The sequence below is a fragment of the Hyla sarda genome, unplaced genomic scaffold (assembly GCF_029499605.1).
Source record: "Hyla sarda isolate aHylSar1 unplaced genomic scaffold, aHylSar1.hap1 scaffold_687, whole genome shotgun sequence".
Taxonomy (NCBI): Eukaryota; Metazoa; Chordata; class Amphibia; order Anura; family Hylidae; genus Hyla; species Hyla sarda.
In genome coordinates, this window is record NW_026610704.1 from 91,298 (window position 1) to 108,384 (window position 17,087).

The 17,087-nt window shown below is 46.1% G+C and overlaps 7 non-coding genes across 7 annotated transcripts; all 7 read left to right on the top strand.

Moving 5' to 3' along the window:
• Window positions 1-1,951: 1,951 nt before the first annotated feature.
• On the top strand, window positions 1,952-2,142 carry LOC130343548 (U2 spliceosomal RNA). Its single transcript, XR_008882848.1, has one exon. It is a non-coding gene; the product is annotated as a U2 spliceosomal RNA (small nuclear RNA).
• Window positions 2,143-4,241: 2,099 nt separating this feature from the next.
• LOC130343556 (U2 spliceosomal RNA) lies at window positions 4,242-4,434 on the top strand. The gene has a single exon (XR_008882855.1). It is a non-coding gene; the product is annotated as a U2 spliceosomal RNA (small nuclear RNA).
• A 2,122-nt stretch (window positions 4,435-6,556) lies between these two features.
• LOC130343551 (U2 spliceosomal RNA) lies at window positions 6,557-6,748 on the top strand. The gene has a single exon (XR_008882851.1). It is a non-coding gene; the product is annotated as a U2 spliceosomal RNA (small nuclear RNA).
• A 2,132-nt stretch (window positions 6,749-8,880) lies between these two features.
• LOC130343549 (U2 spliceosomal RNA) lies at window positions 8,881-9,071 on the top strand. The gene has a single exon (XR_008882849.1). It is a non-coding gene; the product is annotated as a U2 spliceosomal RNA (small nuclear RNA).
• Window positions 9,072-11,185: 2,114 nt separating this feature from the next.
• On the top strand, window positions 11,186-11,376 carry LOC130343602 (U2 spliceosomal RNA). Its single transcript, XR_008882888.1, has one exon. It is a non-coding gene; the product is annotated as a U2 spliceosomal RNA (small nuclear RNA).
• A 2,085-nt stretch (window positions 11,377-13,461) lies between these two features.
• On the top strand, window positions 13,462-13,652 carry LOC130343603 (U2 spliceosomal RNA). Its single transcript, XR_008882889.1, has one exon. It is a non-coding gene; the product is annotated as a U2 spliceosomal RNA (small nuclear RNA).
• Window positions 13,653-15,745: 2,093 nt separating this feature from the next.
• LOC130343558 (U2 spliceosomal RNA) lies at window positions 15,746-15,936 on the top strand. Its single transcript, XR_008882857.1, has one exon. It is a non-coding gene; the product is annotated as a U2 spliceosomal RNA (small nuclear RNA).
• The last annotated feature ends 1,151 nt before the right edge of the window (window positions 15,937-17,087 follow it).

Consider the following 17,087-nt stretch of genomic DNA (forward strand, 5'->3'; position numbering starts at 1 on the left):
TGTCTGGCCCCTGTTGGAGCGTCCAGGCACAGGACTTCTGCTGCTGCTGACTAAATGGCCTCCTTAATTGGATCATTTGAGTAGCCAGCACACCTGTGCAGGTAGGGCATGACATGATAGGCAGCTGCCTTGATAGCGGGTGGGTGCTGAATGTTCCTAATTGACAAAATAAGATTAATGCTTATGAAGAAATATAAAATCTCATCCCTTCCCCCCCCAATATCGCGCCACACCCCTACCCCTTAATTCCCTGGTTGAACTTGATGGACATATGTCTTTTTTTCGACCGTACTAACTATGTAACTATGTAACATAACATGGGGGGGGGGGGGGTCTCCTGGCTGTTCACACAGGTGTGTCATTGCTGTACATTGACCATGCATTGCTTCTGTGGTATTGCAAAGGCAAAGACAAATGCTTCCAGCCATCCATTGCACTAATGGATTGGTCATCAGCTGGCTGTCTATGTCCCGCATCAATATAGACCAAAGTACAGAGGGTTAGGCTATGCTATTGTGCACCTACCTGATGCATCAGAAGGTGCGAGGCCCTTGCTAAATTCTGTGCACAGACTTTGAGATCTACACTTTAGACTGTATCTAAACCTGCTCCAACATGGACTGACATTCTGGCCTACTTTCAGCCGATGCGACTTGTCTGTCGCTGAACAGTCGCTTTTTATGTATTCAGCACCTATGTATAATGTTGTAAAAATGCTCTAGAAGCATAAAGTCGCAGAAATGTCACACATATTTGGCCTGCAACTTTCTGTGCGACAAATTCAGACAGGAAAAATCAGTATAAATCCTTAGAAAATTATCCCCCAGTGTCTCCATCTGCTGGCGGTATTGAATAAGCATTGCTGCACTGATGGGGTATGCATTAGACGAAAAAAAAAGAAGAAAAAGAAGAATAATACGCCCAGAAAAGAGGCGAAAAGGAGAAAAACGTAAAAAAACCGTGAAAAAAAAGTAAGAGGAAGAGAAGGGAAAAAAAGGTGGAAATGGGTTTTAAAAGTGATTTTGGCGGAGAAAATATATATATATATATATATATATATATATATATATATATACGCGCACACACACACATATATATAAACGTTATTCTCCGTTGAGATATTGCAGCCGCTGCTGTGTCCAGGCCCAGGAGCCTTAGCACTGTGCTGTGATGTCACTCAATACCACTGACATCACTAGGTGGTAAACAACATCTCTCCTTTGCTGTGTATGTGACTATGGAGCTGTTTGGTGATGTCGTCTATTACGGCCTTCATAGAAGCAACAGGAGATTGTTGCATCCATCTTGAACCCTCAGAACTACAGTGCTATGATGTCACTCACTTCCACAGGCCTTGCAGAGTGTAAACAACAACAACCCAGCTTTGTTGTGTATGTAACCATAGGGATTTGTGATGTCACCTAGAACCTTCACAGCAGCGACAGCTTTATGAGGAGCATCAGCACTGCTCTGCCTGAGCAGAACCATCACCGCCATAGGTTGTCAAATAACCCGGATTTAACCCACACAGGTAAGTCAATGGGGTGCAGGCATGTCCTCTATGCTTACAGCTTCCCGTGGGTGTTGGTTTGATACCGTTTGGGGACAGCCAAGGAGGCATCTGCAGGCAACAAAGGTAGGTGTGTGCTTGTGTGTGTGTTTCCTATGCAGATCCTAAGCCCAGTGTCACATGCAAGTAGGAGGAGTAAGAAGGGTTCCTGGCAAATCCGGGTTATGGATTGCATTTAAAAAGGCCCCGTGGGAGTGCAATGGGCCCCTGTCTTGCTGCTTAGCAATAATGGTATGGGTTTAGGTTCTGCTGTGTGTGTACTGGTGGTTGACTGCCCCCCAGCCCAGAGTGTGCATGGAAAATTGTCTGGCAGCCTCCCTGACAGCAAGCAGTGATAGTGCCCATGAAGGGGACCTTGTTGGGCCCGCCCCTTTCACGGTTATCGCTTCTCGGCCTTTTGGCTAAGATCAAGTGTAGTATCTGTTCTTATCAGTTTAATATCTGATACGTCCCCTATCTGGGGACCATATATTAAATGGATTTTTGAGAACGGGGGCCGATTTCGAAGCTTGCTTCTGTCGCCCTATGCATTGACCCGATATGGCAGTATCTTCGGGTACAGTGCACCACCCCCTTACAGGGTTAAAAAGAAAGATTCCTACTTTTCATTGCTACCTGCTTGCTGGCTAGCCAGCTAGCCAGCCCCTGTGGGCCTTGCTGCTGCTGCAGCCAAAAAACAAAAGGGTGGTGCTGCTGCTGCTTCTGCTGCTTCTGCTTCTGCTTGTGTCTGGCCCCTGTTGGAGCGTCCAGGCACAGGACTTCTGCTGCTGCTGACTAAATGGCCTCCTTAATTGGATCATTTGAGTAGCCAGCACACCTGTGCAGGTAGGGCATGACATGATAGGCAGCTGCCTTGATAGCGGGTGGGTGCTGAATGTTCCTAATTGACAAAATAAGATTAATGCTTATGAAGAAATATAAAATCTCATCCCTTCCCCAATATCGCGCCCACACCCCTACCCCTTAATTCCCTGGTTGAACTTGATGGACATATGTCTTTTTTCGACCGTACTAACTATGTAACTATGTAACATAACATGGGGGGGGGGGGGGGGTCCTCCTGGCTGTTCACACAGGTGTGTCATTGCTGTACATTGACCATGCATTGCTTCTGTGGTATTGCAAAGGCAAAGACAAATGCTTCCAGCCATCCATTGCACTAATGGATTGGTCATCAGCTGGCTGTCTATGTCCCGCATCAATATAGACCAAAGTACAGAGGGGTTAGGCTATGCTATTGTGCACCTACCTGATGCATCAGAAGGTGCGAGGCCCTTGCTAAATTCTGTGCACAGACTTTGAGATCTATGCTTTAGACTGTATCTAAACCTGCTCCAACATGGACTGACATTCTGGCCTACTTTCAGCCGATGCGACTTGTCTGTCGCTGAACAGTCGCTTTTTATGTATTCAGCACCTATGTATAATGTTGTAAAAATGCTCTAGAAGCTAAAGTCGCAGAAATGTCACACATATTTGGCCTGCAACTTTCTGTGCGACAAATTCAGACAGGAAAAATCAGTATAAATCCTTAGAAAAATTATCCCCCCAGTGTCTCCATCTGCTGGCGGTATTGAATAAGCATTGCTGCACTGATGGGGTATGCATTAGACGAAAAAAAAGAAGAAAAGAAGAATAATACGCCCAGAAAAGAGGCGAAAAGGAGAAAAACGTAAAAAAACGTGAAAAAAAAGTAAGAGGAAGAGAAGGGAAAAAAAGGTGGAAATGGGTTTAAAAGTGATTTCGGCGGAGAAATATATATATATATATATATATATATATATATATATAGCGCACACACACACATAGATATAAACGTATTCTCCGTTGAGATATTGCAGCCGCTGCTGTGTCCCAGGCCCAGGAGCCCTTAGCACTGTGCTGTGATGTCACTCAATACCACTGACATCACTAGGTGTAAACAACATCTCTCCTTTGCTGTGTATGTGACTATGGAGCTGTTTGGTGATGTCGTCTATTACGGCCTTCATAGAAGCAACAGGAGATTGTTGCATCCATCTTGAACCCTCAGAACTACAGTGCTATGATGTCACTCACTTCCACAGGCCTTGCAGAGTGTAAACAACAACAACCCAGCTTTGTTGTGTATGTAACCATAGGGATTTGTGATGTCACCTAGAACCTTCACAGCAGCGACAGCTTTATGAGGAGCATCAGCACTGCTCTGCCTGAGCAGAACCATCACCGCCATAGGTTGTCAAATAACCCGGATTTAACCCACACAGGTAAGTCCAATGGGGTGCAGGCATGTCCTCTATGCTTACAGCTTCCCGTGGGTGTTGGGTTTGATACCGTTTGGGGACAGCCAAGGAGGCATCTGCAGGCAACAAAGGTAGGTGTGTGCTTGTGTGTGTGTTTCCTATGCAGATCCTAAGCCCAGTGTGTCACATGCAAGTAGGAGGAGTAAGAAGGGTTCCTGGCAAATCCGGGTTATGGATTGCATTTAAAAAGGGCCCCGTGGGAGTGCAATGGGCCCCTGTCTTGCTGCTTAGCAATAATGGTATGGGTTTAGGTTCTGCTGTGTGTACTGGTGGTTGACTGCCCCCCAGCCCAGAGTGTGCATGGAAAATTGTCTGGCAGCCTCCCTGACAGCAAGCAGTGATAGGTGCCCATGAAGGGGACCTTGTTGGGCCCGCCCCCTTTCACGGTTATCGCTTCTCGGCCTTTTGGCTAAGATCAAGTGTAGTATCTGTTCTTATCAGTTTAATATCTGATACGTCCCCTATCTGGGGACCAATATATTAAATGGATTTTTGAGAACGGGGGCCGATTTCGAAGCTTGCTTCCGTCGCCCTATGCATTGACCCCGATATGGCAGTATCTTCGGGTACAGTGCACCACCCGCCCCTTACAGGGTTAAAAAGAAAGATTCCTACTTTCATTGCTACCCTGCTTGCTGGCTAGCCAGCTAGCCAGCCCTGTGGGCCTTGCTGCTGCTGCAGCCAAAAAACAAAAGGTGGTGCTGCTGCTGCCTTTTTCTGCTGCTTCTGCTTCTGCTTGTGTCTGGCCCCTGTTGGGAGCGTCCAGGCACAGGACTTCTGCTGCTGCTGACTAAATGGCCTCCTTAATTGGATCATTTGAGTAGCCAGCACACCTGTGCAGGTAGGGCATGACATGATAGGCAGCTGCCTTGATAGCGGCGTGGGTGCTGAATGTTCCTAATTGACAAAATAAGATTAATGCTTATGAAGAAAATATAAAATCTCATCCCTTCCCCAATATCGCGCACACACCCCTACCCCTTAATTCCCTGGTTGAACTTGATGGACATATGTCTTTTTTCGACCCGTACTAACTATGTAACTATGTAACATAACATGGGGGGGGGGGGGGGGGTCTCCTGGCTGTTCACACAGGTGTGTCATTGCTGTACATTGACCATGCATTGCTTCTGTGGTATTGCAAAGGCAAAGACAAATGCTTCCAGCCATCCATTGCACTAATGGCATTGGGTCATCAGCTGGCTGTCTATGTCCCGCATCAATATAGACCCAAAGTACAGAGGGTTAGGCTATGCTATTGTGCACCTACCTGATGCATCAGAAGGTGCGAGGCCCCTTGCTAAATTCTGTGCACAGACTTTGAGATCTATACTTTAGACTGGTATCTAAACCTGCTCCAACATGGACTGACATTCTGGCCTACTTTCAGCCCGATGCGACTTGTCTGTCGCTGAACAGTCGCTTTTTATGTATTCAGCACCTATGTATAATGTTGTAAAAAATGCTCTAGAAGCTAAAGTCGCAGAAATGTCACACATATTTGGCCTGCAACTTTCTGTGCGACAAATTCAGACAGGAAAAATCAGTATAAATCCTTAGAAAATTATCCCCCAGTGTCTCCATCTGCTGGCGGTATTGAATAAGCATTGCTGCACTGATGGGGTATGCATTAGACGAAAAAAAAGAAGAAAAAGAAGAATAATACGCCCAGAAAAGAGGCGAAAAGGAGAAAAACGTAAAAAAACGTGAAAAAAAAGTAAGAGGAAGAGAAGGGAAAAAAAGGTGGAAATGGGGTTTAAAAGTGATTTCGGCGGAGAAATATATATATATATATATATATATATATATATATATATATATATATGCGCACACACACACATAGATATAAACGTATTCTCCGTTGAGATATTGCAGCCGCTGCTGTGTCCAGGCCCAGGAGCCTTAGCACTGTGCTGTGATGTCACTCAATACCACTGACATCACTAGGTGTAAACAACATCTCTCCTTTGCTGTGTATGTGACTATGGAGCTGTTTGGTGATGTCGTCTATTACGGCCTTCATAGAAGCAACAGGAGATTGTTGCATCCATCTTGAACCCTCAGAACTACAGTGCTATGATGTCACTCACTTCCACAGGCCTTGCAGAGTGTAAACAACAACAACCCAGCTTTGTTGTGTATGTAACCATAGGGATTTGTGATGTCACCTAGAACCTTCACAGCAGCGACAGCTTTATGAGGGAGCATCAGCACTGCTCTGCCTGAGCAGAACCATCACCGCCATAGGTTGTCAAATAACCCGGATTTAACCCACACAGGTAAGTCCAATGGGGTGCAGGCATGTCCCTCTATGCTTACAGCTTCCCGTGGGTGTTGGTTTGATACCGTTTGGGGACAGCCAAGGAGGCATCTGCAGGCAACAAAGGTAGGTGTGTGCTTGTGTGTGTGTTTCCTATGCAGATCCTAAGCCCCAGTGTCACATGCAAGTAGGGAGGAGTAAGAAGGGTTCCTGGCAAATCCGGGTTATGGATTGCATTTAAAAAGGCCCCCGTGGGAGTGCAATGGGGCCCCTGTCTTGCTGCTTAGCAATAATGGTATGGGTTTAGGTTCTGCTGTGTGTACTGGTGGTTGACTGCCCCCCCAGCCCAGAGTGTGCATGGAAAATTGTCTGGCAGCCTCCCTGACAGCAAGCAGTGATAGTGCCCATGAAGGGGACCTTGTTGGGCCCGCCCCTTTCACGGTTATCGCTTCTCGGCCTTTTGGCTAAGATCAAGTGTAGTATCTGTTCTTATCAGTTTAATATCTGATACGTCCCCTATCTGGGGACCATATATTAAATGGATTTTTGAGAACGGGGGGCCGATTTCGAAGCTTGCTTCCGTCGCCCTATGCATTGACCCGATATGGCAGTATCTTCGGGTACAGTGCACCACCCCCCTTACAGGGGTTAAAAAGAAAGATTCCTACTTTCATTGCTACCTGCTTGCTGGCTAGCCAGCTAGCCAGCCCTGTGGGCCTTGCTGCTGCTGCAGCCAAAAAACAAAAGGTGGTGCTGCTGCTGCTTCTGCTGCTTCTGCTTCTGCTTGTGTCTGGCCCCTGTTGGAAGCGTCCAGGCACAGGACTTCTGCTGCTGCTGACTAAATGGCCTCCTTAATTGGATCATTTGAGTAGCCAGCACACCTGTGCAGGTAGGGCATGACATGATAGGCAGCTGCCTTGAATAGCGGGTGGGTGCTGAATGTTCCTAATTGACAAAATAAGATTAATGCTTTATGAAGAAATATAAAATCTCATCCCTTCCCCAATATCGCGCCACACCCCCCTACCCCTTAATTCCCCTGGTTGAACTTGATGGACATATGTCTTTTTTCGACCGTACTAACTATGTAACTATGTAACATAACATGGGGGGGGGGGGGGGGGTCCTCCTGGCTGTTCACACAGGTGTGTCATTGCTGTACATTGACCATGCATTGCTTCTGTGGTATTGCAAAGGCAAAGACAAATGCTTCCAGCCATCCATTGCACTAATGGATTGGTCATCAGCTGGCTGTCTATGTCCCCGCATCAATATAGACCAAAGTACAGAGGGTTAGGCTATGCTATTGTGCACCTACACTGATGCATCAGAAGGTGCGAGGCCCTTGCTAAATTCTGTGCACAGACTTTGAGATCTATGCTTTAGACTGTATCTAAACCTGCTCCAACATGGACTGACATTCTGGCCTACTTTCAGCCGATGCGACTTGTCTGTCGGCTGAACAGTCGCTTTTTATGTATTCAGCACCTATGTATAATGTTGTAAAAAATGCTCTAGAAGCTAAAGTCGCAGAAATGTCACACATATTTGGCCTGCAAACTTTCTGTGCGACAAATTCAGACAGGAAAAATCAGTATAAATCCTTAGAAAATTATCCCCCAGTGTCTCCATCTGCTGGCGGTATTGAATAAGCATTGCTGCACTGATGGGGGTATGCATTAGACGAAAAAAAAGAAGAAAAAGAAGAATAATACGCCCAGAAAAGAGGCGAAAAGGAGAAAAACGTAAAAAAAACTTGAAAAAAAAGGTAAGAGGAAGAGAAGGGAAAAAAAGGTGGAAATGGGTTTAAAAGTGATTTCGGCGGAGAAATATATATATATATATATATATATATATATATATATATATATATATATATATATATATGCGCACACACACACATAGATATAAACGTATTCTCCGTTGAGATATTGCAGCCGCTGCTGTGTCCAGGCCCAGGAGCCTTAGCACTGTGCTGTGATGTCACTCAATACCACTGACATCACTAGGTGTAAACAACATCTCTCCTTTGCTGTGTATGTGACTATGGAGCTGTTTGGTGATGTCGTCTATTACGGCCCTTCATAGAAGGCAACAGGAGATTGTTGCATCCATCTTGAACCCTCAGAACTACAGTGCTATGATGTCACTCACTTCCACAGGCCTTGCAGAGTGTAAACAACAACAACCCAGCTTTGTTGTGTATGTAACCATAGGGATTTGTGATGTCACCTAGAACCTTCACAGCAGCGACAGCTTTATGAGGAGCATCAGCACTGCTCTGCCTGAGCAGAACCATCACCGCCATAGGTTGTCAAATAACCCGATTTAACCCACACAGGTGAAAGTCCAATGGGGTGCAGGCATGTCCTCTATGCTTACAGCTTCCCGTGGGTGTTGGTTTGATACCGTTTGGGGACAGCCAAGGAGGCATCTGCAGGCAACAAAGGTAGGTGTGTGCTTGTGTGTGTGTTTCCTATGCAGATCCTAAGCCCAGTGTCACATGCAAGTAGGAGGAGTAAGAAGGGTTCCTGGCAAATCCGGGTTATGGATTTGCATTTTAAAAAGGCCCCGTGGGAGTGCAAATGGGCCCCTGTCTTGCTGCTTAGCAATAATGGTATGGGTTTAGGTTCTGCTGTGTGTACTGGTGGTTGTGACTGCCCCCCCAGCCCAGAGTGTGCATGGAAAATTGTCTGGCAGCCTCCCTGACAGCAAGCAGTGATAGTGCCCATGAAGGGGACCTTGTTGGGCCCGCCCCTTTCACGGTTATCGCTTCTCGGCCTTTTGGCTAAGATCAAGTGTAGTATCTGTTCTTATCAGTTTAATATCTGATACGTCCCCTATCTGGGGACCATATATTAAATGGATTTTTGAGAACGGGGGCCGATTTCGAAGCTTGCTTCCGTCGCCCTATGCATTGACCCGATATGGCAGTATCTTCGGGTACAGTGCACACCCCCCTTACAGGGTTAAAAAGAAAGATTCCTACTTTCATTGCTACCTGCTTGCTGGCTAGCCCAGCTAAGCCAGCCCTGTGGGCCTTGCTGCTGCAGCCAAAAAAACAAAAGGTGGTTGCTGCTGCTTGCTTCTGCTGCTTCTGCTTCTGCTTGTGTCTGGCCCCTGTTGGAGCGTCCAGGCACAGGACTTCTGCTGCTGCTGACTAAATGGCCTCCTTAATTGGATCATTTGAGTAGCCAGCACACCTGTGCAGGTAGGGGCATGACATGATAGGCAGCTGCCTTGATAGCGGGTGGGTGCTGAATGTTCCTAATTGACAAAATAAGATTAATGCTTATGAAGAAATATAAAATCTCATCCCTTCCCCAATATCGCGCCACACCCCCTAACCCCTTAATTCCCTGGTTGAACTTGATGGACATATGTCTTTTTTCGACCGTACTAACTATGTAACTATGTAACATAACATGGGGGGGGGGGGGGGTCTCCTGGCTGTTCACACAGGTGTGTCATTGCTGTACATTGACCATGCATTGTCTTCTGTGGTATTGCAAAAGGCAAAGACAAATGCTTCCAGCCATCCATTGCACTAATGGATTGGTCATCAGGCTGGCTGTCTATGTCCCGCATCAATATAGACCAAAGTACAGAGGGTTAGGCTATGCTATTGTGCACCTACCCTGATGCATCAGAAGGTGCGAGGCCCTTGCTAAATTCTGTGCACAGACTTTGAGATCTATGCTTTAGACTGTATCTAAACCTGCTCCAACATGGACTGACATTCTGGCCTACTTTCAGCCGATTGCGACTTGTCTGTCGCTGAACAGTCGCTTTTTATGTATTCAGCACCTATGTATAATGTTGTAAAAAATGCTCTAGAAGCTAAAGTCGCAGAAATGTCACACATATTTGGCCTGCAACTTTCTGTGCGACAAATTCAGACAGGAAAAATCAGTATAAATCCTTAGAAAATTATCCCCCCAGTGTCTCCATCTGCTGGCGAGGTATTGAATAAGCATTGCTGCACTGATGGGGTATGCATTAGACGAAAAAAAAGAAGAAAAAAGAAGAATAATACGCCCAGAAAAGAGGCGAAAAGGAGAAAAACGTAAAAAAACGTGAAAAAAAAGTAAGAGGAAGAGAAGGGGAAAAAAAGGTGGGAAATGGGTTTTAAAGTGATTTCGGCGGAGAAATATATATATATATATATATATATATATATATATATATACGCGCACACACACACAATATATATAAACGTATTCTCCGTTGAGATATTGCAGCCGCTGCTGTGTCCAGCCCAGGAGCCCTTAGCACTGTGCTGGTGATGTCACTCAATACCACTGACATCACTAGGTGTAAACAACATCTCTCCTTTGCTGTGTATGTGACTATGGAGCTGTTTGGTGATGTCGTCTATTATGGCCTTCATAGAAGCAACAGGAGATTGTTGCATCCATCTAGAACCCTCAGAACTACAGTGCTATGATGTCACTCACTTCCACAGGCCTTGCAGAGTGTAAACAACAACAACCCAGCTTTGTTGTGTATGTAACCATAGGGGATTTGTGATGTCACCTAGAACCTTCACAGCAGCGACAGCTTTATGAGGAGCATCAGCACTGCTCTGCCTGAGCAGAACCATCACCGCCATAGGTTGTCAAATAACCCGGATTTAACCCACACAGGTAAGTCCAATGGGGGTGCAGGCATGTCCTCTATGCTTACAGCTTCCCGTGGGTGTTGGTTTGTGATACCGTTTGGGGACAGCCAAGGAGGCATCTGCAGGCAACAAAGGTAGGTGTGTGCTTGTGTGTGTGTTTCCTATGCAGATCCTAAGCCCAGTGTCACATGCAAGTAGGAGGAGTAAGAAGGGTTCCTGGCAAATCCGGGTTATGGATTGCATTTAAAAAGGCCCCCGTGGGAGTGCAATGGGCCCCTGTCTTGCTGCTTAGCAATAATGGTATGGGTTTAGGTTCTGCTGTGTGTACTGGTGGTTGACTGCCCCCCAGCCCAGAGTGTGCATGGAAAATTGTCTGGCAGCCTCCCTGACAGCAAGCAGTGATAGTGCCCATGAAGGGGGACCTTGTTGGGCCCCGCCCCCCTTTCACGGTTATCGCTTCTCGGCCTTTTGGCTAAGATCAAGTGTAGTATCTGTTCTTATCAGTTTAATATCTGATACGTCCCCTATCTGGGGACCATATATTAAATGGATTTTTGAGAACGGGGGCCGATTTCGAAGCTTGCTTCCGTCGCCCTATGCATTGACCCGATATGGCAGTATCTTCGGGTACAGTGCACCACCCCCTTACAGGGTTAAAAAGAAAGATTCCTACTTTCATTGCTACCTGCTTGCTGGCTAGCCAGCTGAGCCAGCCCTGTGGGCCTTGCTGCTGCTGCAGCCAAAAAACAAAAGGTGGTGCTGCTGCTGCTTCTGCTGCTTCTGCTTCTGCTTGTGTCTGGCCCCTGTTGGAGCGTCCAGGCACAGGACTTCTGCTGCTGCTGACTAAATGGCCTCCTTAATTGGATCATTTGAGTAGCCAGCACACCTGTGCAGGTAGGGCATGACATGATAGGCAGCTGCCTTGATAGCTGGTGGGGTGCTGAATGTTCCTAATTGACAAAATAAGATTAATGCTTATGAAGAAATATAAAATCTCATCCCTTCCCCAATATCGCGCCACACCCCCTACCCCTTAATTCCCTGGTTGAACTTGATTGGACATATGTCTTTTTTTCGACCGTACTAACTATGTAACTATGTAACATAAACATGGGGGGGGGGGGGGGGTCTCCTGGCTGTTCACACAGGTGTGTCATTGCTGTACATTGACCATGCATTGCTTCTGTGGTATTGCAAAGGCAAAGACAAATGCTTCCAGCCATTGATTGCACTAATGGATTGGTCATCAGCTGGCTGTCTATGTCCCGCATCAATATAGACCAAAGTACAGAGGGGTTAGGCTATGCTATTGTGACCTACCTGATGCATCAGAAGGTGCGAGGCCCTTGCTAAATTCTGTGCACAGACTTTGAGATCTATGCTTTAGACTGTATCTAAACCTGCTCCAACATGGACTGACATTCTGGCCTACTTTCAGCCGATGCGACTTGTCTGTCGCTGAACAGTCGCTTTTTATGTATTCAGCACCTATGTATAATGTTGTAAAAATGCTCTAGAAGCTAAAGTCGCAGAAATGTCACACATATTTGGCCTGCAACTTTCTGTGCGACAAATTCAGACAGGAAAAATCAGTATAAATCCTTAGAAAATTATCCCCCAGTGTCTCCATCTGCTGGCGGTATTGAATAAGCATTGCTGCACTGATGGGGTATGCATTAGACGAAAAAAAAGAAGAAAAAGAAGAATAATACGCCCAGAAAAGAGGCGAAAAGGAGAAAAACGTAAAAAAACTTGAAAAAAAAGTAAGAGGAAGAGAAGGGAAAAAAAGGTGGAAATGGGTTTAAAAGTGATTTCGGCGGAGAAATATATATATATATATATATATATATATATATGCGCACACACACACATAGATATAAACGTATTCTCCGTTGAGATATTGCAGCCGCTGCTGTGTCCAGGCCCAGGAGCCTTAGCACTGTGCTGTGATGTCACTCAATACCACTGACATCACTAGGTGTAAACAACATCTCTCCTTTGCTGTGTATGTGACTATGGAGCTGTTTGGTGATGTCGTCTATTACGGCCTTCATAGAAGCAACAGGAGATTGTTGCATCCATCTTGAACCCTCAGAACTACAGTGCTATGATGTCACTCACTTCCACAGGCCTTGCAGAGTGTAAACAACAACAACCCAGCTTTGTTGTGTATGTAACCATAGGGATTTGTGATGTCACCTAGAACCTTCACAGCAGCGACAGCTTTATGAGGAGCATCAGCACTGCTCTGCCTGAGCAGAACCATCACCGCCATAGGTTGTCAAATAACCCGGATTTAACCCACACAGGTAAGTCCAATGGGGTGCAGGCATGTCCTCTATGCTTACAGCTTCCCGTGGGTGTTGGTTTGATACCGTTTGGGGACAGCCAAGGAGGCATCTGCAGGCAACAAAGGTAGGTGTGTGCTTGTGTGTGTGTTTCCTATGCAGATCCTAAGCCCAGTGTCACATGCAAGTAGGAGGAGTAAGAAGGGTTCCTGGCAAATCCGGGTTATGGATTGCATTTAAAAAGGCCCCGTGGGAGTGCAATGGGCCCCTGTCTTGCTGCTTAGCAATAATGGTATGGGTTTAGGTTCTGCTGTGTGTACTGGTGGTTGACTGCCCCCCAGCCCAGAGTGTGCATGGAAAATTGTCTGGCAGCCTCCCTGACAGCAAGCAGTGATAGTGCCCATGAAGGGGACCTTGTTGGGCCCGCCCCTTTCACGGTTATCGCTTCTCGGCCTTTTGGCTAAGATCAAGTGTAGTATCTGTTCTTATCAGTTTAATATCTGATACGTCCCCTATCTGGGGACCATATATTAAATGGATTTTTGAGAACGGGGGCCGATTTCGAAGCTTGCTTCCGTCGCCCTATGCATTGACCCGATATGGCAGTATCTTCGGGTACAGTGCACCACCCCCTTACAGGGTTAAAAAGAAAGATTCCTACTTTCATTGCTACCTGCTTGCTGGCTAGCCAGCTAGCCAGCCCTGTGGGCCTTGCTGCTGCTGCAGCCAAAAAACAAAAGGTGGTGCTGCTGCTGCTTCTGCTGCTTCTGCTTCTGCTTGTGTCTGGCCCCTGTTGGAGCGTCCAGGCACAGGACTTCTGCTGCTGCTGACTAAATGGCCTCCTTAATTGGATCATTTGAGTAGCCAGCACACCTGTGCAGGTAGGGCATGACATGATAGGCAGCTGCCTTGATAGCGGGTGGGTGCTGAATGTTCCTAATTGACAAAATAAGATTAATGCTTATGAAGAAATATAAAATCTCATCCCTTCCCCAATATCGCGCCACACCCCTACCCCTTAATTCCCTGGTTGAACTTGATGGACATATGTCTTTTTTCGACCGTACTAACTATGTAACTATGTAACATAACATGGGGGGGGGGGGGGTCTCCTGGCTGTTCACACAGGTGTGTCATTGCTGTACATTGACCATGCATTGCTTCTGTGGTATTGCAAAGGCAAAGACAAATGCTTCCAGCCATCCATTGCACTAATGGATTGGTCATCAGCTGGCTGTCTATGTCCCGCATCAATATAGACCAAAGTACAGAGGGTTAGGCTATGCTATTGTGCACCTACCTGATGCATCAGAAGGTGCGAGGCCCTTGCTAAATTCTGTGCACAGACTTTGAGATCTATGCTTTAGACTGTATCTAAACCTGCTCCAACATGGACTGACATTCTGGCCTACTTTCAGCCGATGCGACTTGTCTGTCGCTGAACAGTCGCTTTTTATGTATTCAGCACCTATGTATAATGTTGTAAAAATGCTCTAGAAGCTAAAGTCGCAGAAATGTCACACATATTTGGCCTGCAACTTTCTGTGCGACAAATTCAGACAGGAAAAATCAGTATAAATCCTTAGAAAATTATCCCCCAGTGTCTCCATCTGCTGGCGGTATTGAATAAGCATTGCTGCACTGATGGGGTATGCATTAGACGAAAAAAAAGAAGAAAAAGAAGAATAATACGCCCAGAAAAGAGGCGAAAAGGAGAAAAACGTAAAAAAACGTGAAAAAAAAGTAAGAGGAAGAGAAGGGAAAAAAAGGTGGAAATGGGTTTAAAAGTGATTTCGGCGGAGAAATATATATATATATATATATATATATATATATATATATATATATATATGCGCACACACACACATAGATATAAACGTATTCTCCGTTGAGATATTGCAGCCGCTGCTGTGTCCAGGCCCAGGAGCCTTAGCACTGTGCTGTGATGTCACTCAATACCACTGACATCACTAGGTGTAAACAACATCTCTCCTTTGCTGTGTATGTGACTATGGAGCTGTTTGGTGATGTCGTCTATTACGGCCTTCATAGAAGCAACAGGAGATTGTTGCATCCATCTTGAACCCTCAGAACTACAGTGCTATGATGTCACTCACTTCCACAGGCCTTGCAGAGTGTAAACAACAACAACCCAGCTTTGTTGTGTATGTAACCATAGGGATTTGTGATGTCACCTAGAACCTTCACAGCAGCGACAGCTTTATGAGGAGCATCAGCACTGCTCTGCCTGAGCAGAACCATCACCGCCATAGGTTGTCAAATAACCCGGATTTAACCCACACAGGTAAGTCCAATGGGGTGCAGGCATGTCCTCTATGCTTACAGCTTCCCGTGGGTGTTGGTTTGATACCGTTTGGGGACAGCCAAGGAGGCATCTGCAGGCAACAAAGGTAGGTGTGTGCTTGTGTGTGTGTTTCCTATGCAGATCCTAAGCCCAGTGTCACATGCAAGTAGGAGGAGTAAGAAGGGTTCCTGGCAAATCCGGGTTATGGATTGCATTTAAAAAGGCCCCGTGGGAGTGCAATGGGCCCCTGTCTTGCTGCTTAGCAATAATGGTATGGGTTTAGGTTCTGCTGTGTGTACTGGTGGTTGACTGCCCCCCAGCCCAGAGTGTGCATGGAAAATTGTCTGGCAGCCTCCCTGACAGCAAGCAGTGATAGTGCCCATGAAGGGGACCTTGTTGGGCCCGCCCCTTTCACGGTTATCGCTTCTCGGCCTTTTGGCTAAGATCAAGTGTAGTATCTGTTCTTATCAGTTTAATATCTGATACGTCCCCTATCTGGGGACCATATATTAAATGGATTTTTGAGAACGGGGGCCGATTTCGAAGCTTGCTTCCGTCGCCCTATGCATTGACCCGATATGGCAGTATCTTCAGGTACAGTGCACCACCCCCTTACAGGGTTAAAAAGAAAGATTCCTACTTTCATTGCTACCTGCTTGCTGGCTAGCCAGCTAGCCAGCCCTGTGGGCCTTGCTGCTGCTGCAGCCAAAAAACAAAAGGTGGTGCTGCTGCTGCTTCTGCTGCTTCTGCTTCTGCTTGTGTCTGGCCCCTGTTGGAGCGTCCAGGCACAGGACTTCTGCTGCTGCTGACTAAATGGCCTCCTTAATTGGATCATTTGAGTAGCCAGCACACCTGTGCAGGTAGGGCATGACATGATAGGCAGCTGCCTTGATAGCGGGTGGGTGCTGAATGTTCCTAATTGACAAAATAAGATTAATGCTTATGAAGAAATATAAAATCTCATCCCTTCCCCAATATCGCGCCACACCCCTACCCCTTAATTCCCTGGTTGAACTTGATGGACATATGTCTTTTTTCGACCGTACTAACTATGTAACTATGTAACATAACATGGGGGGGGGGGGGGGGTCTCCTGGCTGTTCACACAGGTGTGTCATTGCTGTACATTGACCATGCATTGCTTCTGTGGTATTGCAAAGGCAAAGACAAATGCTTCCAGCCATCCATTGCACTAATGGATTGGTCATCAGCTGGCTGTCTATGTCCCGCATCAATATAGACCAAAGTACAGAGGGTTAGGCTATGCTATTGTGCACCTACCTGATGCATCAGAAGGTGCGAGGCCCTTGCTAAATTCTGTGCACAGACTTTGAGATCTATGCTTTAGACTGTATCTAAACCTGCTCCAACATGGACTGACATTCTGGCCTACTTTCAGCCGATGCGACTTGTCTGTCGCTGAACAGTCGCTTTTTATGTATTCAGCACCTATGTATAATGTTGTAAAAATGCTCTAGAAGCTAAAGTCGCAGAAATGTCACACATATTTGGCCTGCAACTTTCTGTGCGACAAATTCAGACAGGAAAAATCAGTATAAATCCTTAGAAAATTATCCCCCAGTGTCTCCATCTGCTGGCGGTATTGAATAAGCATTGCTGCACTGATGGGGTATGCATTAGACGAAAAAAAAGAAGAAAAAGAAGAATAATACGCCCAGAAAAGAGGCGAAAAGGAGAAAAACGTAAAAAAACGTGAAAAAAAAGTAAGAGGAAGAGAAGGGAAAAAAAGGTGGAAATGGG